The sequence below is a fragment of the Neoarius graeffei genome, chromosome 27 (assembly GCF_027579695.1).
Source record: "Neoarius graeffei isolate fNeoGra1 chromosome 27, fNeoGra1.pri, whole genome shotgun sequence".
NCBI lineage: Eukaryota > Metazoa > Chordata > Actinopteri > Siluriformes > Ariidae > Neoarius > Neoarius graeffei.
Window position 1 is genome coordinate 35,556,591 of NC_083595.1, and position 24,008 is coordinate 35,580,598.

Below are 24,008 nucleotides of genomic sequence, written 5' to 3' on the forward strand. Positions count from 1 at the left end.
TATAACTTAATAGCTTAGCTGATAGAGATACAACCCTGAACATGGCCATCATTAAGCCATTGGCTCAAATCTGACTCAAGGGACAGAATGTTGATGAGTAGAAGCAGCTCAGCAGTTCGGTTGCCAGGTCTAATTGTAGACCTGCAAAAAGATTTGGATTATTAAGCAGAGCTATATGCTTGGATGTAACTAAATAGCAAATATGGCACTGGATTCGTTCAGTACTTAAGTTCACTCTGGTACAGGTTTGTGTTCTTGAATGCAAGAAAAACATATTTCTCTGCCTTTTTAAACGATTGGCCTTGTGGCAATGTTAACTTCTAAAGGGTGCTCAGAGATTGTTAAGTGCTGCACTCTCATGAAAAACTCATTAGTTGGTATTGGATTGGTGATGGGAAAACAGCCTTGGTATTCTGGACATAGGCAGTTGTCTACAGAAAAACGATAAACCCTGAAAGACTGTAAAACAACCATAAAACAAATATTTATACTTCAATGTGCTGCAAGCAAGGCTGATTTTAAAATGGTACTTAATGTGAAAATGGGTGAAAAAAAGGAACTGATGCAATCAAAAGAACGGCACTGGCATTCTGTTGTCAGCACAATAAATGTGGATTGTCATTTATACATGTGATACATATTGTGTACACAAAAAAAAAAAAAACCTTGAAGTGTGCACATTTCCCACACATCCATCAGACTATATAGAAACACATAATGAGAAATACAGTTGTATTTGCAGTTGCATGCAAAAGTTTTGGCACTCTTGGCCCAAACTTATTTACACACACAATACTGTGCAAAAGTCTTAAGCACATGTAAAGAAGTGCTGTAGACAAAAAAAAAGGCTGAAAAATAATGACATGAAATGTTTCAACATTAAAAGAAACACTATACTGTAAACAGCAGTAAGCCGTAATAAATGAAGCAAAGTCAGTATTTGGTGTGAGACGGCCCTTTGCTTTAAAAAAAAAAGTAGTCTCAGGTACAGTGAGTGCAGTTTTAAGGAAATGAGCTGTAGGTTTTACTGAGCATCTTACAGAACCAGCCACAGTTCTTCTGAATCCGAATCAAAATTTATTTTCATTGTACGGAGTACAACGAAATTTAAAGGACACTTTCTGGACACTTTGACTGTTACACTTACATCTTAATTTTGCACCAAAACCCAGTAGCCTTCATTATGTTTTCTTTTTTAATCTGAAAAGTGGTATTTTATGTAATACGTATGCTGCTCAGATACAAATTTTTTTTTTCCCTGTAACATTTAATTTTGTGCTGGAAAATGAACATTTGGACTCTAAAATATAAGAACTAGAGACCAGAGGTTTAAGTTGTGACATGTGGAATATGGGGTGGATGCGTCGCATGGTGAGTGGTAGTGCCAGTCTGACGGAACATGGGTTGATTACCTTTTTGATGAGGAAGGGTCCTAGGTACCTGGGAGCCAGCTTGAGGGAGATGGTTCTGAGTGGCAGATGGCGTGTGAAGAGCATGACTTGTTGCCCCACCCAGTAAGTGGGTGCCTTAGAGCGGCGTTTGTCAGCCTGTCTCTTGGATGCTAGGGCGGAGCGAATGAGTTTTCTCCAGGCCAATACCCACATCCTCCTGCAGTGGCGTATGAAGATCTGGGCTGAGGGTACAGCGACCTCCTCCTCTTGGTTGGGGAAGAGTGGTGGTTGGTAACCTAGGGAGCACTGGAAGGGTGAGAGACCTGTGGCAGATGAAGGAAGAGTGTTATGAGCGTACTCAATCCAGGGTAGGTACTTACTCCAAGAACTGGCATACCTGGACACCATGCACCTGAGTGCAACCTCCAAAACCTGGTTCGCCTGTTCTGCCTGGCCATTGGTCTGTGGGTGGAAGCCTGAGGAGAGACTACAGGTGGCCCAGATGAGTTTGCAGAAAGCCCTCCAGAATTGCACAGTGAACTGAGGACCCTGGTCAGAAATGATGTCAGTGGGCAGTCCATGTAGACGGAAAATGTGCTGGATGAGTAGTTCAGTGGTTTCTTTGGCTGAGGGGAGCTTGGGCAGAGGGATGAAATGAATGGTCTTGGAGAAATGGTCAATGACCGTGAGAATGGATGTGTTGCCACCTGAGTTGGGGAGTCCTGTGACAAAGTCCTGGACGATGTGAGACCAAGGTCGATGTGGAGTCGGGAGGGGTCTTAGCAAGCCGGCAGGGGGTCGATTGGCTGTCTTGTTCTGGGAGCATATGTCGCAGGCTGCCATGAACTCCTGGACGTCCTTCTTGATGGATGACCACCAAAAGTGCTGCTGGATGAGTGCCAGGGTTCGGGTGGCTCCCCGATGACAGGCCAGCTTGGAGCCATGACCCCACTGCAGCACCTGGGTTCGCACAGGACCGGGAACAAACAGATGGTTAGGAGGAATGTTGTTGGGGTTACCTTCACTGGGGTCCTGTTCCAGGGCCTTCTGCATGAGTGTCCCAACCTCTAGAATGGCGGCTCCCACTAGGCAGCATGGAGGAAGGATGGTCTCGGGTGGCTTGGACTCCTCTTGGTGGGAGGAGAACATCCTGGACAGGGCATCGGGTTTGCCGTTCTTGGAGCCTGGGCGGTAGGAACATGTGAAGTTGAACCAGGAGAAGAGAGACCAACGGGCTTGATGGGAATTAAGGCATTTGGCAGACTTGAGGTACTCCAGATTCTTATGGTCAGTCCAGACTAGGAAGGGGAACTCTGACCCCTCAAGCCAGTCTCCACTCCAAGGCTAGTTTAACAGCCAGTAGTTCTCGGTCGCCAATGTCGTAATTTCATTTGGCTGGGAATAGCCGGCGGGAGAAGGAGCATGAGTGGACCTTGTCATCACTGGCCCTCTGAGAAAGTATAGCTCTGACCCCTGACTCGGAAACGTCGACCTCGACAATAAGCTGCTTGGTTGGATTGGGTATGGTGAGAATGGGTGTTGTGGTAAACCTGTGCTTGAGCATGGAAAAGGATTTCTCTGCTCCCTCCCCCCACTTGAATTGGGTCTTAGTCGAGGTCAGGGCTGAGAGAGGTCCGGCCACCATGCTGAAGTTGCAAATGAAGCACCTGTAGAAGTTGGCAAATCCTAGGAAGCACTGGAGCTCTCATCTCGAAGATGGGGTGGGCCAATCGGCAACTGCCTTGAGCTTGAGGGGGTCCATCTGGATCCTTGCTGGGGAAATGATGAATCCCAGAAACAAGACAGAGCTCTGGTGGAATTCGCTCTTTTCTGCCTTAACAAACAACTTGTTCTCTAGCAGGCACTGGATGACCTGCTGGATGTGACCCCGATGTTCCTCCAGGGAGCGGGAGAAGATCAGGATGTCATCCAGGTACATGAAAACGAAGATTTTTAGGAAGTCCCTTAAGACATCGTTAACAAGTGCCTGGAAGACTGCGGGTGTGTTGGTCAGGCCGAAAGGAACCATGAGGTACTCGTAGTGACCAGTGGTGGTGTTAAAGGCTGTCTTCCACTTGTCCCCCTCCCTGATCCTGATGAGATGGTCTGCATTGTGTAGATCTAGCTTGGTGAATACCTTGGCTCCCTGGAGTAGTTCAAAGGCCATGGTCATGAGTGGTAGTGGGTAGCGGTTCTTGACCGTGATGGTGTTGAGACCCTGATAGTCAATGCAGGGGCGGAGTGACTTGTCCTTTTCAATGGAGAAGAACCCTGCCCCTGCTGGGGAGGAGGAAGGGTGGATGATCCCAGCTGCCAGCGATTTGGCGATGTACTTTTCCATGGCTTGTCTTTTGGCAGGAGAAAGAGAGTAGAGGCATCCCTTGGGTGGCACTGTCCCAGGCAGGAGGTCAATACTACAGTTGTAGGGTCTGTGAGGAGGGAGGGACACTGCTCGGGTCTTACTGAAAACCAGCCTAAGGTACAGATATTTCAGAGGCACGTGAGAGAGGTCGGGAAACTCGTTGGCTGAGGGCTGTGGTGGTTTGGCAGGAGGCAGAGCAGAGTTCAGATAGGAGGCCAGGCAGGAAGAACTCCAGCCTAGGATGATGTTATTAGTCCAGTTAAGATGGGGATTGTGCTGCATTAACCATGGTAATCCTAGGACGATGGGTACATGGGGGGTTGTTCATGATGTGAAGCTGGATGGTTTCTGAGTGGTTACCAGAAATCCTTAAGGTGAACGGGGTGGTAAGGTGGGTGATGCTGGTCAAGCCGGTGCCATTGAGTGTCAGGACAGTGAGAGGGACGTCAAGAGCAAGTAGCGGGATTCTCAGACGCTTGGCAGTGTCGGAGCAGATCAGGTTCCTGTCCGCCCCTGAGTCTATGAGGGCCTGGAGGTGGTGATGCTGGTTGTCACGGATAATGATGACAGGAAGTAATGGATGATTAGTGGGGGACTGGTTCCAAGCGTTGCCCACCAGGGCCCCTTGATTCATTGGTGGGCTCGTCCTTTTAGTGGGCAGGCTTAGCAGATGTGTCCCAGCTGACCACAGTAGAAGCAGGCCCCCATGCTCCGCCAGCGATGTCGTTCCTCCGCTGACACCCGGACCCGGTCTACCTCCATGGGTTCAATCGGGCCCGGCACGATGTGCGGGCCTTTGGGGGCCGGGCCCGCCCATTTAGTCACATGGGCCCGCCCTAGTGTGGGCCCGCCCGCCCTGTCCAAATAACCAAATAACATGACGAAAGTGTAAACTAAACAAGATGGACATACGACGATTCTTCAACAGACAATTCGAGGAGGACGTGGAAGAAACCCAAGCATCTTCAAGCGTCAATCATCAATCTTCAGGAGCAGCGCCTACGATCCAGACTGTAGCTAACCAAGGAGGGTCTGACTCTGCACTGATGGCCGCTGAACCGAGCTCGGAGGATCTTGGCATTGATAAACCAGCTCAAGTGACACTGAAAATCTTTCTGAAACGTGTTTTCTCAGGAAAAAACAGATCGTTCAGCAGCGACTGGTACGCAAACAGAGACAGGCTGGAATACTCAGTGAAAAGAGACGCTGCATTTTGTTTCCCCTGCCGCAAATTCCACCCTCTCTCCTCGTCCACAGACTCGACCTTCACGCTGAGTGGGTTCTGTGATTGGAAACATGCAGTGGAAAAGGGAAAGGGACTAAATAAACACTCAACATCAAAAGAACACCTGACATGCGAGGCTATGTGGAGGGACCGGGAGAAACGAAGAGAGACTGGCCAAGAAATCTCAACCTTGCTCAACGCTGATCAGTTGCAGTGGAACAGGTACTATTTGTCATCGATAGTAGATGCCATCGGATTCCTGTCAGTTAATCAACTACCGTTCAGAGGTGACCATGACTCGTTTGATAGCATGAATGAAGATGGCTGTGGTTTGTTTTTGTCCCTGTTTGAGTACACCCTGAGGAAAGACCCCAAGTTGGCCAAGATAGCCCTAACTATACCACGCAATGCTAGATACACCAGCCACGAAATTCAAAACGAAATAGTAGACATAATGTCTACTATGGTGACAGAGCACATCGTGCGAGAGGTCAGGGAATCCTTTTACACCATAAAGATCGATGGCACGTGAGACCCTATGGGGAAAGAGAACATTTCGATCGTTCTGCGTTACATTAATGGTTTTTTGAAGCCAACTGAACGCCTTTTAACCATTGCTACAGTGGACGAGGGGGATGCTGCGACACTGACTGACACCATCATCGGCGAATTGACCAAAGCAGGATTAAGCCCACAAAAAATCATCAGTCAGGTCTATGACAGTGCCTCCCTGATGTCCGGCAAACATGGTGGTGTCCAAAAGCTTCTTCAGCGAAAATTGTGCCGTGACATACCTTATGTGCACTGTTTTAATGACCAATTACATCTGGTGATCACCCATGCCCTGGCGGGAGAGCAGCTTCTTGTGAATTTTTTTAATGCATGCAATACGCTTTACAAATTCTGCCGAAAACCAACTGTGGCCATCCTGTACAAGGGCGAACAATTGAAGCGTCTCCTGGAACAACGCTGGACAGGTCACTTAAACACTGTCTCTGCCATTCTAAAATCATTCAATGACCTTATCACCCTGCTCCAAGACATCGATGGCATGAGAACCTGTGGTGCTGAAGTACGCATTGAAGCAGCAGGTTTACTTCGCACGATATCTGAACCCAGCTTCCGATTCATCGCAGAGATGGTGCACAGAATACTCTCGTACCTGGATCCCCCCAATACCATGCTACAGGCGGAGGACATGGATCTTTTGACTGGCGCACAACTCGTCAATTCAGTATGTGCATGCATCAAGAACTTGCGGTCTGAGACGGAATTCATGGCCCTCTTGGAGTGCTGCCAGGGCACAGAGCCTGTAGCAAAAAGGAGACGCACGCTAAACCCAGCGTTTGACATGTATGTCGTGGAGGGCAGAATTACACAAGATGACCCAAATAGCGAGGGCCAACTACGAAGATTATTCTTCAGCTGCATCGATGCTGTCTGTGGGGAAATCAGAGAGCGTTTTGGGGAGCACAACTGCACTCTGATGAATGCACTGAAAGCCCTGGACCCAAATGACCCCACCTTTCTTGACGTCTCCAAAATATGGCCCTTACTTGAACTCAGCAACACAACTGCCATGGATACAGAGTACACTGTCGCTAAACAATTCTTGCATGGGAGGATGAAAGACACAGCTCCACCTGATGGGGGTGAATGGACAACAAGAAAAGTTTTAAAGCATCTCCACCAAGCCCTTGAGGCTATGCCAGGTGTAATGACAGCTCTGAAACACGCTCTGACTTTTGGCGCAAGCACTGCTCTCTGCGAGAACTCCTTTTCCACTCTGAAGAATGTTTTCACCGACCACAGACAAAGCATGCTGCACACACGCAAGGCCAATTTGATCAAAATGGCATTTGAGAAGGACTTAACAAAAAAGTTCAGGGAGGAGTGGAGTGACGCTGTCTTGCAAAGATTCCACGCAGCTGCACATCGTCGCCTACCGCTTTACTGAGGGTGAGCTTGAATTTTTAATCACTACATAATAGTTATACTTGAGTTGTTGATTATAGTTATACATGACACACTGTTTTCTTAATGTTTCGGCCTGCGCCCATCTCGTCAGCCCTGCGCTCTCATGCGCTTGGCGTTTGATTTGCAAACTAAGCACTGGAGGTAAGAAACTGGTTTTGACGTTTCAGTTAACCTACAAAACACATCTGTATTAAAGATTAATGTTGTCATGCTCCACAAAACTAGATTTGAGACATAAAACTTTTAATGCACATGGTTTCACTTAGAAGGGATTCAGTGACTGCAGTTAGGCTTTGTGCAGGGAGGATGAGTGTGGCACGGGGGTATGAGTGTGATGTAATCTTCTGTTGCGCACTCTTAATTGTAAATATCAATCTTAATTTGCTGTCAACATTGATCACAATCATCCGTTTGCGCATTCAGTGTTGGGTATTCGGAACGAGTTTACAACATGACTCATGCGCAAACGGAATACTGCCAATATTCCGTATGAAAAGGAATATTCCCTGCAAATGCGCTCAGTGACGGACAATATATAGCAGCGGAACAGGGTGTCTGAAGAGCTCAAAATACACCATTTTAGAGTGTTTTTTTCAAAAATTTATTCCGGGGGAGCATGCCCCCGGACCCCCCTAGTAAAATTGGGTTCACCGATGCGTGCCCACCCCCAGCCAGTGCAATGCCCGGCTACTAGACCGCTTCTGCTGCCGGGTCTGGGTTCAATGGATGTGGCGGGAGGTGGAGAGGAGGTGAGTCTGGGGCGGTTCTTCTCTCTCCTCTGTTGCTGGATCTGAGCGTCAATGCAGTTGGCAAGGTCCATGAGGCTGGAGAGGTCTGACGGTAGTTCCCATGATACCAATTCCTCCTTGATGGTGTCAGACAAGCCGTGCAGGAACGCGTCGATCTGGCCGTTCTTGTTCCAACCGCATGAAGCCGCCAACGTCCAGAACTCGATGGTGTAATCCGAGGTAGACCAGGACCCCTGCTGCAGCTCCATGAGCTCTCTGGCTGCCTCCTGGCTGGACAGAGAATGGTCAAAAGTTCGCCTCATCTCCTTGGAGAAATCCTTGAAACTGGAACAAAAGGGTGCATTGGCATCCCAGACCGCAGTTCCCCACTCTCTGGCCTTGCCAGTGAGGACTGTTATTGTACATGCTACCTGGGAGCATTCTGTGGGGAAGGCCAGAGGTTGCAGTTCTAGGGTCAATGAACATTGAGACAAAAATGATCTGCAAGTGAATACAATGTCCTGCAAGTATCTTGTTCTCCATCGTAGGGCTGAGGTGCTGGAAGTCTCGGTTCGTGAAGAAAGGCAGTGGCAGGAGCTGAAGTAGGAGATGGCTGAGCAGGGGTAGGCACGGCTTGACAGTGCTGCATCTGCGTGGTGAGAAGGTTGAGTGCGTTGGACAGGGTGGCGAGGTTCTGGGTAATTTGTTGTAGATCTTGTTGGTGGGTCCCGAGGAGAGTCCCCTGCTGCTGGATGGCCGTTCTCAGATGGGTGAGTTCTGCTGGATCCATGTTGGCCAGAACATACTATTAGGGTGGGTGAGGTATGGTGAAGTTAGGATCCACAAGCAGAACACAGACAGTAATCCAATAAATATGATTTAATTCAGGGAAAAAAGGGTGTGGCAAAAAGGTAAACAAACAGGACAAAAAACAAATGCAAAAATAGTCTGGACAAAATAAGACAAACAACTTGACAAAAACATGAGACAGGCAAAGACAAAAACACTGGTGCAAAAAAACCATGAACAAGAAAAGACCCTTAGTGCAAGAAACCATGAATCTGAAATAACCCTTTGTGCAAAAAAAAAAACATGCACCAGAAAAATGCTAGTGCAAAAACCATGAACAAGAAAAAGTCACTAGAGAGAATAACCATGAACAGTAAGAGAGGCACAGAAACAGCTAAAGACACAAACAAGACGTTCTGGCAAAGTCTGAGTCTGAAAATGGCTTATTTATACACAGCAGTGAAAACCAGGAACTGAATACGGGTGAGAGGGAATTCCTGTCCCGGATCCGGATCAGTGTTGGCGTGAGAGATCCTTAATCTCCGGAGTGGATGTCCAGGGCGGAGCATGACAATGACACTGTGCATGGAAGAAGAGTCTGGAGACAGAAATCTTAGTTTCTCAGTCATTAGCTTGTGCTACTTGCTGTCGATAGCACTGGCTTGACTGCTTTATTAGCATTCGCTAACACTACTGATGAATGCTACACCACCTTGAAGGTGACATCACTGCCATACTGACAGCGCTGACTCACAGTTGAGCTTGTGTTGGCCTTCAAGGAGGCTTAGAGCAATACACTTTTGGTCCCTCCCATTATAAATCAAAATCTGATTGGTTAATTTTTCTGTCATGTCTTAAATAAACATACACTGCCATGGCCTTCTGTCCCAGCAATGAAGTCCTAACCAATGAACGAGCCAGCTCTAAAATTTTCTCAGCCTAGAGACAACAAACAAACAAACAAACAAAAATCTCATTGGATAACTTGATTTTAATGTTTTTAGGACAGTAACCATTTCATTTCTGAAGCAAATTTGATAAAATATGGGGCCAAATTAGAAGAGAATAATTATAATGAAATTATGAAATAAATTAAAGAATGATTATTATATTTCCATATAATAAATCTCATCTCATAGATTATAGATTATTGATCAGTGATTCAAAAGGTTTTGAAAACAGACTACAGAACATTTTATTTTTATATCAAATCTCATCTCATTATCTCTAGCCACTTTATCCTGTTCTACAGGGTCACAGGCAAGCTGGAGCCCATCCCAGCTGACTACGGGCGAAAGGCGGGGTACACCCTGGACAAGTCGCCAGGCCATTACAGGGCTGACATATAGACACAGACAACCATTCACACTCACATTCACACCTACGGTCAATTTAGAGTCACCAGTTAACCTAACCTGCATGTCTTTGGACTGTGGGGGAAACCGGAGCACCCGGAGGAAACCCACGGGGACAACATGCAAACCCCGCACAGAAAGGCCCTCACTGCCTACAGGGCTTGAACCCGGACCTTCTTGCTGTGAGGCGACAGCGCTAACCACTACACCACCGTGCCGCCCCATATAATAAATAAAGAAAAAAATGACTTTGTATTATACAGTCATATGGTATCAACTCATCATTAAATTTGAGTAGCTTCATCCAGAGATCGCTAGTTTGAATTATAGAAAGGAATCTGCTCTTAGAATAAACATACAAGTGAGGTGGCATATTTTCAGTGACACCATAAGTGATGTGTTGTAGTCTTTCCACCATAAATATCACATTGTGGCCTGTATATTAGGTGCCTGTGCTCTTTGTACAGTAGTGTTCAAAGGGCACAATACATTGTCCTACATCTAGTTTAATGAAATTCCTACTTGAAAGATCTCGAAGATCTTTGACAGTCTAGAGTGCTTTGATTTCTCAGCAGTGAATATCGCCCCAATATTGCGGATCTGGCTCAGCCATTGACTTGTCACATAAACAGCAATCAATCGCAAATGCAGAATCTAGGTATTTATATCTATGAGTAACACCCACTTTGGCAGATATCACTGCTTGCACAAGCTTTTTTGCAGCCAGCTTGGAGTCTACGTATTCTTATTTAATGAATTTTCATCCACTATTCCTTGCAGAACACTTCCAGTTCTTGGGTTGTCTTGCATACACTGTTTGAGCCCTCAAACAGTGTTTTGTCGTATAGTAATGTGCAATGACAATAAAGAATCTATCTATCTATCTATCTATCTATCTATCTATCTATCTATCTATCTATCTATCTATCTATCTATCTATCCACAGCATGTTTAAGATCTAGCTATTTCAGTTATGTCAGAGGACTGTGACGGCCATTCCAAAAGCTTCAGCCTGCATTTCGTGAAGTAGCTCATGGCAGGCTTGTAGTACTCGAGTCCAACTCGTGCCCTAATTTTAAGGACTTGTGACTTGACTTGGACTTGAGCACTGATGACTCAGACTTGGACTCAGACTCATGCATTAACTGCATTCAGACTCATAATTTGGAGACGAGGACTTGGATTTTTTCTTTATTTTTTTGTAACATGCCATAATAATTTGGCATAAGATATTTATATCTACATTAATTTTGTACTAATTTCATGCAAGAGTGTCACACTTGTGCGCCTTGGTGCGTGCATCAGATAGACTCTCGCGTGTGCGCCGTAAACGACTTGCACCTGCACAGGATTAAGGCACAATCAGCGCACCTATATAAAAACTGTGAAAACACACTAACTTTCTGAAGCATTGAGTTGCATTGCTGACACATTACCAAGCCTTATTTCCTTGTTTGGTATCCTGATCCCTGATTTCCTGTTTCTCGTCTTTGATTCTGCCGAGTCTACGATAGCCTGTTTGTGCCTTGCTTGACCTATTGCCTGTTTCACCATTTTATGATTTTGCCTGCCGTTCTGGATTGTTTACCGTCTTCACTTGTATTAATAAACATACCTTCCACACTTACATCCATCTCCCAGCCATCTCTGACAGAATACTTCACACTCCCTGACAAAGAGAATGCACATTCACCTGTTCATACGTCATGTTCAGGAACAAACTAACAATGGTGCTGAAACAGTCACCATCAAGTGGTGTGGTTAGTGTGTTGTTCTCGGACTCGACTCGGATCAATAGTGGACTCAACTCTGACCCAACTCGGATCAATAGTGGACTCAACTTGGACTTGACTTGAAATTTTTTTAATGACTTGGGCTTGACTCGGACTTGAACACTAGGGACTCAAGACTGGACTCAGACTCGAGGTTTAGTGACTTGACTACAACACTGGTTCATGGTGGATTTTGAGGTATGTTCTGGGTCAGGGTCTTTCAAAGTGTGGGAGAGTCAGCCCCCCCTCAGAGAGCAAATAAACAACAGCGCCCCCCCTCACAATTTTTATTGTTGCTATACTTTGCCAACATTTTTGCCAAAATGGTATTTTATTTTCCATTGTTTAGGCAGCTTCAGCATCATACTGTGAGATTCTGTTCAAATTGTTTTTTTCTTCTATGAAGCCTGAGCCATTTATTTTATTAGTTTATAATTATTGTTTAATTTAGTCTTCAGGAGAGACTGCCTGCACACAGTACTAGTATTAATAGTTTTTTTTTTCTTACATGAAAGCTGAGGCATTTATATTATATTTTAAGGTAACTTCATGTTGTGCTGTGAGGTTCTCTGCACTTTAGCTTTTGAACCAACAGGTGCATTTGGATAAGTAAAGCCTATTTTTCTGCATTTTTGTAGTCCTGGTAATCTTTCATATTGGTAAAGATGTTTATAGGACCATTTCTCAGTGTCTTTATTTTTTTAATCAATAGTTTTTCGGTAATAACTTAATATTTAACATATCACTCAATTTTAATCACAAAAAGAGAAAATCGCAACAATTTCTCGCAACTTTCACTTCCTCCCGCAATGCAATCGCAACAAAAACCTAAAAAACACCGCAACTTTCATCGCAATTTTTTGGAACCCCCCCCCCGCAACATCAGACATTTTAGCCCGCAACAATCACAAAAAAGGCCCACGGAATCCTGGGGGGACTAAAAAAAGAAGGAAGTATGACCACGATTATTTAAAGTTTGGATTTTCATGGACTGGATCTGAAGATGCTCCACTGCCACAGTGTGTTGTCTGCCAAGAGGTGCTAGCTAACGATGCTATGAGATGTTTAAAATGTGTAAAACAAGATGTTTTAAAAAGAAAAGCACAGATGTTTAAAATGTGTAAAAAAAAGATGTTTTAAAAAGCACAGATGTTTAAAATGTGTAAAAGAAAAAAACAAAAATGTGTACAACAACCATTTTTTTAAAATACGAATGGAACATTAAGCAGGGGTTAAATTGGGCCGGGGCTGTCCGGGGCTGAGCCCCGGCACATAAGCTCGGAGCGGATGGCATATGATCACGCACACATCAAAAGCAACAAACCCTTTTCATGATTTTCAGTTCTGAATAATTAAATATCATTTTATTAATCAATAAACCCATGACTTTTATGAGACAGATCATAGTTTTCCTGATAACAAGACGACCTGTCAAAGCTATTTAGAACAGAACTTGCGATCAGAGATTCTGGTTTCTGGAACACTGCGTGGGTTGCCAATTCCGCTTTTTATAAGCGACTTTGGGGTTTCTTTTTTTGTGAGCTCGCTTTAAAAAAAAATCAGAAGTCGTGGTTTGCGGGTTTTTGGGCTTGTGTTTCAGCGTTGTGACTTGTTTATAATTTTCTCCGTACACCGTCTCCCCTTTTACCTGCATACGATCCTAATCCATCAGAGGTGCTTGAACGAACTGTCTGTGCATTTGGCGAGTTCAATTTCCATAGTCCCCAGTTATCGACAGAAATTAGCCAGGGGGAAGGGGGAGATGTCAGTTAAAGTTAGCTACTGAGATTGACCAAAAGTTGAGCCTAACGTTGCCTCAAGTTAGCTACCTTTGGCAAACATAAACAAAACACTCGTCTTGTGCTCTAGTCATTATCATATTTTTTATTATTAAAAACAAAATATCAAATAATACTGAAGAGGGGAAAAATAATACTGATCTAAATATGTTGTGTTTTTATTTTTAGACAGTATGTGTTTAGCAAAACACATACTGTCTAAAAATAAAAACACAACATATTTAGATCAGTATTATTTTTTCCCCTCTTCAGTATTATTTGATATTTTGTTTTTAATAATAAAAAATATGATAATGATTATGTTCACTGTATTGTTAATATTATTAGTGTTTTATTATTTATTGTTAATATTTAATTTAATGTTAATTTATTATTATTTATTGTTAATATTATTAGTGTATTATTAGTGTAATTATTATTGTTATTATTATGTATTCAATTATTTATTTGGCATGTGGTGCTTTTTGTATTGTCTAGAACATACATAAGATGAGCATATTATAGCAGCAAAATAGAAGCACAATCATTTGAATGCAGCAAAACTTTTGCTGCATTCAAATGATTGTGCTTCTATTTTGCTGCTATAATATGCTCATCTTATGTATGTTCTAGACAATACAAAAAGCACCACATGCCAAATAAATAATTGAATACATAATAATAACAATAATAATAAATGCTTCCAATGTTATAGTGTTGTTTGTATTTGGTTGCATTCACTGCATGAATATATTTGATTGACAATTTGACTGACAGTGTTTTGGCATATTTAACATTTATCCTCCAAAATAAATCAACTGTTTTGGTTTAAGATTGTGCAAGCCTTCAAATTTTCTCACTGAACATTTCTCCTTCACATTTTTCACCTGTAGGCATGTGACAAGATTTAACATGATATTGCTCAACCTACCTCTGTAAAGTCAGCTAACAACTTATTAAAATGCACCAGAATTCAGCAAATAACATGTATGATAATAAAAAACTTCTGGGGGAGGACCCCCAGACCCCCCACTAATCATTTCCTTCAAACCAATGTACAACAACCTGTACAATCTGTTACATTGGCCAACCAATCTACATTCAAACTGCCATAATGTGTAGGGGGGCACTACAAGACACACATAGGCCTACAACGCACAGATAAGGTGTATATCTCTGTGCAATATGATATGGTTATCAAATTAGAGGGTTATTTTCCAAAAAGTATATTGGGGCAGGGTGGCGGGGGCAGGGGCGGGTACGAGGCAGAGCCCCCCCACATAACCAATCCCAATTTAACCCCTGTTGGCATCCATTAATTTCTTGTATTAAGTAAAAAAATAATGTAAAGTGCACACAGTGCTTCACTGTAAACATAACACACTTTCAGTAACAGAATTTAAGCCTACATAAACACTGACTCGCACAATGCTGCTTCTCTTGAACGTATACATGGAAGTAAGGCGGAAGGTAGTTTGTCGATGTCACCTCAAGACGACGCCAACGATTGGTCAAATTTGCGGGAAGGTTGCGGTGATTGGATATAATTGCAACACCGCCCTGAATTCGCGGAGATTGGTTGAATTTGCATTGAAGTTGCAAATCGCAACATCGCGAAATCCTGGAGGCTCTGGTTTTTTTTGCTTGGCCCAGACTCTGTCTCCTCACTCACTGTAGCTTTATGTACTAAAAATCGATCCATTTTGTCTCTGGCAAAGGCTAGCTGAAGTTCGCTAAATGTCCGCAATAGTAACTTATTCTGGTTTATGTTTCCTCATGTTGCACCCCCTCTGAAGGACTCTGGCGCCCCCCAGGGGAGGCGCGCCCCACACTTTGAAAAGCCCTGTTCTAGGTCATTATACAGTTGTAGAATATCTTTTCTGGGTAATTTTCCTGACCGATTGTTACGTTTGCTGATATTTACTAGGTCATTTTTCCATCTTCTTGTGAAATTTTTCCTATACAACTGGCTGTCACACAATGTCAAAGTAGAATAGATCCATACATTTTTTTTTAAATCAAATTTTGCTCCTTTTCCCCCTCCAAACATACCTTTGGTGATTGTAACCAAAGAGTACCATTTTTACTTCATCAGTCCACAATACTTGTTCCCAAAATGTCCCTGGCTTATGTTGTTTTGTGTACTTCAGCACTGTCTTTTGTGATAAGCTTCCTTCTGATGGCTCTTCTATGCAGGTCATATTTCTACAAGTGCTGCTGCAGAGTAGAATGGTACACCACCACTGCTGTGTCAGCTAAACCTTCCTGTGTATTCTTAGTTTGCTTTGCCTATATGTGTATCTTCACGAACCATTTGACCCAAACAGGTCATATATGCAACATGGTAATGCTTTACAGTAAGGTTCCCTTAACTGACACTGTTTACTACATTAACTAAAATTAACAAATGTTAAATGTGTACTTTGTAGGATTTAGTGGCATCAAGCAGGGAGGTGGCAAATTGGAACCAACTGAATACCCCTCACTCATCCCTCTCTCTTTCAAAGCATGTATTAGAACCTACAGTGGCCGTCAGGTGCGATAACATCTATCTGTAGAGCCGTGGAAGTGCATGCACAGCCACTTTTTTTTTTTTTTGGTTTATCTTGGCGTCTGTTAAGTTAGGTGGGTTTTAGGTGGATTTTTGACAAACTTATTTTTAAATAGACCTGTTCAGTTTGTACGCAATGATGACATAGTACATATGCATGTGCATTTTGGGAATGGAAGTATGGTGGAGATCAACAGCTTGTCAAGCTATGCAAAGGGATTAACAACAAAAGATCACAAACGTTACCTCAACCAGTTGACTTTGACAAATGGCGACAGACTTCCAGGTCTGTGTGCTAGTAATGACTGGGTTGAAGATGTTAGCAAGTGGCCAAATATACATGTATGAGGCTTTGGTTATAATCAACAAATGAGAAAACTACGTTCTCGCAGCGAATTTCAGCTGTATGGCAGGGTAAGTAGCCTATTATTTGGTGTTGTGGGCTTGTAGCTAACATAGTTCAGAGCTGTATGATATAGTTGTTATGCAAACATGAATTATACTTCTGTGTTACTGTCCTTTCAAATTTAACTTAGGCTATTACTCTCCTTACTATATCAAAAATCGTATGCCTTACCCCTGTAACTTAGATAGATAGATAACCTTACCTGATATAAAATGGGCACTGCAGACGTGAGCATTTTTGATTGGGTCCTCATTCCAGTCAACATGTTTAATCGCTTGCAGCCACAGATGCTGCTGGTTGCTCTGAAAGCAACCAACGTGATCCTGTCAGAATCCTGTAAAACTTGAGTCCACCGGTGGAATATCGATTCTGACAACCATGTACACAACAACCAGACATTTTGATGCTGGAAACAGTTTTTATTTGATTTTAAATGCTTGCTACCTTATCTGTGTCAGTCAGAATGGCTGGGGAACAATATCACTTCCATTGCCTAAGTGCACACGCAATTTTTGATAATGTCAGCTGTGAAGGGATCTATTAACAGTTTTACACAAACAAACAAATTGATCGGTATTAGAAATTGATTTCTAAAATAAAACAGTGCTAGTGTCATAAACACTTTTGAAACTTTTACCGTTTTCTTCTGAAAACTAAAAGCCTGGTATGTGGTTGGTAGGTGGTTTGCCTGGGCTTTATGTGTACTCTTACACTACATGTGCAGGAATAAAACTTTACTTCAAACGCTTAAACTGTGAGCATTATATTATTTTACTGAAACCACCAAAACAATTACATAAACAAGAACACAACTTCACTGACATTTACCTCTTCTTTATTCTTATTTGTAGCAGCTCCTCTTCTGTTTCCCTCGGAGCAGGTTATTTGTAACAAGCATGACACAAAAAACTTCTCAGAGATCAAAAGTCTTCACTGACCTTTACAAAAAGGAAAAAAAAAAAACCTTTTACTAATCCAATACTGACAGTTACAAATTACAGTTGGTTCATAACAGTGGTGGCTGGTAGTCTTTCAAACAGGGGAGGCTGGTCGGTTACGATATTTCCAGATTTTAAAAGAAAAAACATCAATTTTGCCCATACTCTTGCCTCTGATCTGGCTGATTGTTGGCAGGGTCACAAACTGTGAAATAACAGGTTCTTTTGGCCCATTAGCCTACTGTCCAATATACATGATGGTGTTGGGGGGGTATATTTTAACATTTTATATTTTAAAATTGTGGCATGTTGTTTAAAAGTTGATCATTATTGAAAGCAGCTCTTTGTCAGGAACCTCAGCAGTAGAGCTGGGTGCCACACATTTCATTCAATGACACTTTCCCTATATTTTACTTATTTTGACTGAGAAATGTTTTATTGACAATTTTGATAACCCTTCACTTTTAATCCAGGTCTGTAGTGTGAAATGTTCTCGGCTGTGTTTTTGTTTAAAAATGTTTTCCAAATTGTAGCTGTGTTTAATTCATATCCAGAAAAATATATATTCCAATATAATATACTCAGCATAAACATTTTAAATAGAGTCTATATTTTTGGTCCATCCATGACATATTACTAAAGTAGCCTATTTACTGTTGTTGATGTGGGTCACTTGCTGTTAGCCAATTCACTTTCTCGTACCAGGAGAGCTGAAAGGAACGAGTATTATTCCCTACCTTTTTCACCAAGTCAATTTGAGGCGTTGCTCTACCCTGCTCTTTAATTTTAATTTTTTCCTCGAAAGGAAGACTGGCAAATGGCTTCGCCAAAATTAAATCAGCAATGCTTGGCATCCATGCGCAGCTTTCTTGCTAGCTGACTAGCCCCCTCAAGTTCAGTCACTCAAATAAACGAAATTTCTGGAACTAAGATAGCAAACTTGACAACACTATATTTACACTTTATTTACAATGAAAATATATACAAACTAAAAAAGCTGGTAGAAACCGTAGATTCACCGCTGCCTGTCTATAGTTGAAACGAGCTGTCAATCAAAGAAAATATCCGGCCGCTTTCACCAATCACCAGTCTCCTCGCGGAAACTGCCATGTCCCTTCCATGTGAGGCTTGGAGTCCGTAGGCGGGCGTTTTCGCAGTATTTGTCCAATAACCGTCTTGTATTTTGAGATTGAAAAGCGCATAGCTCCCAAATGCCGTTGAAGTCCACTGAGGCTGGGAGTCCGTGGGAGTCCGTAGGCGGGCATTTTCGCAGTATTTGTCCAATAATCGTCTTGCATTTTGAGATTGAAAAGCGCAGAGCTCCCAAATGCCATTGAAGTCCACTGAGGCTGCGCTGCATCGCGCTGTCACGAGGGGGAAAAACTCACGCACACATTAAAGTTATAAGGGCATTTTTAGAGGAGGCTGAGCCTCCCTCGTTGTCTTAGAGCAATCGCCCGTGGTTCATAAGAAGTTTGGTCAGAAAACTGTTACTCCTAAGCTGACTGTCGTCTTCTTCTTCTTCTAATACCCTTGCTCCAAAGGAGGGGGGGTACACTGATTTATTACCTCTGTCCATCCATCCATCTGTATTTCCGTCTGTCCAAAACACCCTTTTCCTCAACAACCACAAATCATCACTACTTGGTACCAAACTTCAGCTTGGGGTTCAATACTGTGTATGCTGTTTTCAGGTCTGTCGCACATCAACTTCCTGTTTACCAACTTAATGTATTTACGAAACATATAGCGTGGATTTACAAAATTTTTCGTAACACTTTTCTCAGCAACTACAAATCACAACTGCTTGATATTTAGTACCGAGCTTCAGCTTGGGGTTCTATACCGTGTATACAGTTTTCAGGTTTGTCGCACATTGACTTCCTATTTACCAACTGAATGTATTTACGAGGGTGGCACGGTGGTGTAGTGGTTAGCGCTGTCGCCTCACAGCAAGAAGGTCTGTGTTCGAGCCCCGTGGCCGGCGAGGGCCTTTCTGTGCGGAGTTTGCATGTTGTCCGTGTGGGTTTCCTCTGGGTGGTCCGGTTTCCCCCACAGTCCAAAGACATGCAGGTTAGGTTAACTGGTGACTCTAAATTGACCATAGGTGTGAATGTGAGTGTGAATGGTTGTCTGTGTCTATGTGTCAGCCCTGTGATGACCTGGCGACTTGTCCAGGGTGTACCCTGCCTTTCGCCCGTAGTCAGCTGGGATAGGCTCCAGCTTGCCTGCGACCCTGTAGAACAGGATAAAGCGGCTAGAGATGATGAGATGAGATGAATGTATTTACGAAACATATAGCATGGATTTACAAAATTTTCGTAACACTTTTCTCAGCAACTACAAATCACAGCTCCTTGATATTTGGTAACAAGCTTCAGCTTGGAGTTCTATACCGTGTATACCATTTTCAGGTCTGTCGCACATTGACTTCCTGTTTACCGACTGAATGTATTCATGAAACATATAGCGTGGATTTACAAAATTTTTCATAACACTTTTTCTCAGCAACTACAAATCACAGCTGCTTGATATTTGGTACCGAGCTTCAGCTTGGAGTTCTATACTGTGTATACTGTTTTCAGGTCTGTCTCACATCAACTTCCTGTTTACTGACTGAATGTATTTACGAAACATACCGGGTGGATTTTGACACTATTTCAAGAAGCAAAATGCTGTTTCAAAATGACAGTTTACCAGGATGATATTTGAAATCCTTGGGGAGAACAATGCTCTTTACTTTCTTGTTTCAGGGTTAATTATTTGTTGAAGTCAACATTCATAATAAGTGTCCTATTCTTTCAATTGCTTGCATTCTAATATAAGCGAGCGCGGGTGTCTATGTAAGTGAGCAGTAGCTCACAGTTGATCTTGTTTCAGTTTTTATTTCCACATTCATGAACACTAACTGGAATGTACTTTTTACAACGGTATTGTATTGGCAGGGGGATATTTATACAAGCAAAACCACTGAGACTGAGCATTATCACTCTCTTCAAATAACTCCTTCATTTTTCCTCTCTTCATCTTCCTTCCACTGCTGCTTGCAACTTGTAACAAATGTGAAACATGAAATGTGCTCTCTAAAGCCAGTGACTGGTTTGTCCCTTCTGGGCTATTGTAAAAACATGCTGGCAAAGCACAGCAGGCTTCGTGGAAGAGGAAATGCTCCCTGTGTAGATATGAAGGGCTCATTCTAAGCTTAAAAAACACAATGGTTCATAGTCATAGGTTATTATAGACTAATGCAAATGTAATGCAATACAATACTATATTCCAGTTTTGCTAATAGGTCGCCCTAAATCCTACATAGTGCACCTTAAATGCCATCATTAATAAGCTATAAGTGATTGCACCAAAGTAGCAACAACACATTGTGTTAATTAATAGCATCCCATCCAGGTTTTGTTCCCATCTCACACCTATTTGCTTTGACTAATCTTTATTCAATCAATAACAAGAAATAAGTCCACATATTCGTGTCCCCATGTCACTACTTAGGCCACCAAACAAGACATTTTTCCTCACCTCGATCTGTAACACGAGAACTGCATCCTTGCACTCACCAATGTTTCTCTTTTCTGCATTCTGCTATGTCATTGTCAGCACAATCATTCACTGAATAATGAATGGAGCACACCGTATTTATGTATTCATGAAGTAATTTGCATTAGCCATTTATATAAAATAGAGGGCAGTAACAGGGCTGCATGAGGGACCCATTCAGGAGTGTACATGTTCAAAGAGAAGAAATGGTTTTCTTATGCATGATTTTATGAATCTGATTGCTTTTGTGCACACATAATTTCCTAGTTGTTGTGCACATGTATACTTTTTTTTCTTCTTCTTGTCTTGGGAAGCATGCCATTGCTTTACAGATCATTAGATCTAATGATTCCCTTGGGAGGGCTAAGCCACCACCATTTATATATAAATCTTCGAGGTTGAATTTTTTTTTCCCCCCTCAGAGAAAGTGAGAAAAATATAATTATTTCCTGGGCTAACCAGCAAGCCAAGTTGGCAAAATGTACCTTTTATCTTTTATCACAAAATGGTAATTATTGCAGATACAGTGGTGCTTGAAAGTTTGTGAACCCTTTAGAATTTTCTATATTTCTGCATAAATATGACCTAAAACATCATCAGATTTTCACACAAGTCCTAAAAGTAGATAAAGAGAACCCAGTTAAACAAATGAGACAAAAATATTATACTTGGTCATTTATTTATTGAGGAAAGTGAACCAATATTGCATATCTGTGAGTGGCAAACGTATGTGAACCTCTAGGATTAGCAGTTAATTTGAAGGTGAAATTAGAGTCAGGTGTTTTCAATCAATGGGATGGCAAAATGATCCAATATTACACATCTGTGAGTGGCAAAAGTATGTGAACCTTTGCTTTCAGTATCTGGTGTGACCCCCTTGTGCAGCAATAACTGCACCTAAATGTTTCTGGTAACTGTTGATCAGCCCTGCACATCGGCTATGGATTCATGGATAATAAAAAAGTATAATACATTGCACGGATCTTTTATTCACGAATATGTGATTTTCCAAGAAATATCAATAGTAAATTAAGAAAGTAAAAATATAAATGAAGGTAAGATATTTTAATTATGAACCCCTGCAGTCCAAATATTTAATTGTTTTAGGCTTGTTAATTTTTTATCCGTGATGCATCATCTGTATGAAATCGGTAACCAATCTGTAATATACGGTACTGAAATGTCCGTGATCAATCCGTAAATTATTAACATCCATGATGCATCCATATTAAAGTCCATAACCATTCCGTATTTTGCATCCTTTTTTAATTATATTTCCATAATCCATAGTCTGTGACCTATCCGTATTTTGTCAACCACCAGAGTATGTGCATGGGTTGTTTTGAAGTCCAAGCTGTACAGTATGACCTGGAATAATGTGCTACTACTTGAAAAAAAATTCCATGACTGTTCCCAAGTTGCATGTATTTATTTCCCTGAGTGGCAGGACAAACCAATATTATCGTCAGGATTATAACTGTGGTGTGACTGCTCCAGACTGGAACTAAGTTCAGGCACAGGTATAGGTATAGTTATCGGTGTTGTGGGACCGGGCCCTTAACAATGTCAATCAAACCACAGAACAGATTTTCACAACATCTTATCATTTGCTCCTACCATTTAGTAATATTTTAAAACAACAGTCTGAAATGGTCAAATTTACTGAAGAAGTGTTAGAAGTAGCCAAATGCATGCACTTAAGAAATAAATATCAGTGATGTGAAAGCAAGTTTTCTGCTATCTGGATGTGAAAGCTCAAAGCTGTCTTGAGTGTCTGTGATGAGGGTAATTCCATGTGTGTCTTGGAAAGTCACTTCAATAGTATAATGAATTAAACATGTGGCAGTTCTGATATACATCAACCATTTTTAATTTAGCAAAAATATCTGAATTTCCTTTGCGCTCTTGTCAAGTCTGTACAGCAAGTGTATGAGAAGACATTTTCTCAGGTGGGAACTTCAATGGATCTTTCAATGGATCGCTTTGGAATGTTCAAATATGGTCTTCAGATATAAAAGCATAAATACACTAAGTCGATTCCTCTTCCTGGAATGTTTAAATTTACAGTTCTGTATGCTTAGATATATCCATCGCAAGGTCAGGCTTTTGTCCTGGTAAAAAAAAAAAACAACATTATTATAAACCATTTTAAAGTTGTTTACAAGTGCTAGAGGGCCACAGAGAGTGAAGAAGGGAATTTGTAAAGAAAAATATCTTTCTTCCTTGCATTGCTTGTAGGTCTTTAACCCTTTCTCGCAGTACACTGGTATCCCATTCCATGGGTGAAATGGAAATCGACTTTTTATAAACAAATGAATTATTTTAACACTGCAAGTCTGTTATAAGATGAATCATGACACTGTTGGGTTCTTGTGTGTGGAGTATCATGACTCTGTGTTTAGCTGCTGGGTCTACAATGCTGCGGTTTTGTCTGTGCTGCTGTATGGTACAACCATGTCCCCAACAAGGAACTCCACTGGAGGACTAACCAACCAAATATCCTCCGCACCATCACACAGCGCCATGTTCTTTGGCTCGGACACGTCCTGTGCTGCACAGACGACCACCCCACAAGAGCCATTTATGAGTTTGAGCCGCCAGTGGTGGGATGGAGACGCCCTCGTGGCCAACCATGCACCCGCTGGAACAATGTCGTCCGTCAAGACCTCCAGCAGATTAATTTGAGGCTGGAGGATGTCCCAGCACTCAGCCAAGACCGTGAGAGATGGCAGAGTTCGGTGGCACTGGTGGGCTCAACACCATGCTGGCATGAGGTTCAGGAGAAGGAGGAGAATTTAAACCTAGTAAGCAAGGAAAAATTAAATAATTATGAAAACCTGTAAATTCTTAAAGCACTGAGTGTCAACTTTATATGACCCATTTGAGGCAGAATACAATGTTAACCTATTCACACCTGCAGTAAGGCCTGGTTAAATTTCAAACAGTATATTTTATCTCAGATTCAACCAAAGTGTTACAGCAATCAGTCACATTCACTGCAATGCAGTAAATATTTTCAGTATAGTCTTTTTACAAGTCACTTTTCTAATGACCTTTGTAGAAACCAGAAACACTGAAGATTAATAATGGGTAGACCTCAATGAAAGGGGATGAGGGTAATAAAAATGCAATAAACAGTAAAAAACATAATGTAGTACAGTTTTGATATAGCCCCTTTTACAACAAATCG